This window comes from Triturus cristatus, chromosome 7 (genome assembly GCF_964204655.1).
Source record: "Triturus cristatus chromosome 7, aTriCri1.1, whole genome shotgun sequence".
Classification (NCBI taxonomy): Eukaryota; Metazoa; Chordata; class Amphibia; order Caudata; family Salamandridae; genus Triturus; species Triturus cristatus.
Genome location: NC_140590.1, coordinates 798233549 through 798234797, shown reverse-complemented (window position 1 = coordinate 798234797; position 1249 = coordinate 798233549). Strand labels below are relative to the sequence as shown.

The window sequence follows — 1249 nt, the reverse complement described above, 5'->3', positions numbered from 1 at the left end:
GTTCGTTCACTTTTTTATGGGATCACGTTTCTCATTGAAAGTCGTGGCTGTATTTATCTATTAGGATTATAGCAACTGATTCCCATTCGGAAATGGCGGCCCGTTTTTGCAGTAGAGATTCATAGTCCTATTTCTTTGCCGATTAGAATAGGTCCGTATAAGGTAGACGCCGATCAGATGATTAAGCACGGCTTTGAAGAGCTCGGTTAGCTGTTTACCTGGAGGTCACAAGAAGTCAAGATGTTTTCTCAGTAAAGGTGAGGGTCACCGTTGTTTAGTTTAGACGGATACGTATGAGTGGTGTAGGCACGCAGAGAAGCAAGTTAAGCCTTGTTAGTAAGCATTTTTTTTGTATACGCTTTTCCCACAGTTGATCCGGTGAAGGAGTGTTCACGAGGATCAGGTTCATTTTGCAGGTCAGTTAAATTGAGGGACGGCTGTCCGTTCATTATCTTTTATTTAAGGAGGAAGTTTGTTTAGTTACGGAAGTTGTTTTACCTTTTTGCAGCCAGGGAGAGTACCAGATAATCAGGTATTCTGTTTAGTTTGTTTTGCACGATTTTTTCACCACACAGGGTGACTGGTTTTTACCGTGGATCATTCTTATCACAAACCTTTTCTCTTTGATACAAGGCCATTTTTTCTATGTAAAAAATTATGTGGAGTTTTTAAATATGTATTGCTTGTATATGTAGCTCTCCTGTACACCGACGTTATTATGATTGTATTTTTTTCATTTGCAGAGAAGCCCCTGACGAAGGGCCGCTAAAGGCCCGAAATGCATTGGGCGAATCAGATCATATTGAAATTCTGATACCTGTATACTATGTAAACATCGCTGTGAAATGTATATTTTGATTAAATCAATCACTGTGCAAAATTAATAGAGCGAAGTTTATATATGTTAATTATGATTTAACCACATTGTTATGAAATTGTTGAAACTGAATAAGTAACTTAGAACGTTTCCAGCTGAGGCTGGTGGGTACGTTGCTCCGAAGCAAGGCGAAGTACTTGCATCACTAAACACTTTCTCCTTATAGACTCTTAGGGGCCTATTCCGATCCTGGAAAAATATTCCCCGTACGAATCATATCGGGATTTTTTTCCGTACGAATCGTACAAGTCCCGTACAAACTGGCAAGTACGATTCGTATGTGAAAAAGTGCATACGAATCGCATTGGGTAAATTCCCCGACACGTCCTCGGGTCGGAAAAGGTGTCTGACACGTCCCCGGACAGTTTTACG

The 1249-nt window shown here is 40.4% G+C and overlaps 1 long non-coding RNA gene across 1 annotated transcript; it reads left to right on the top strand.

Annotated features, from left to right (window-relative positions):
* The first annotated feature begins 309 nt into the window (after positions 1-309).
* Positions 310-884, top strand: LOC146810602 (uncharacterized). Its single transcript, XR_014965706.1, has 2 exons — positions 310-416; positions 744-884. It is a non-coding gene; the product is annotated as an uncharacterized LOC146810602 (long non-coding RNA).
* The last annotated feature ends 365 nt before the right edge of the window (positions 885-1249 follow it).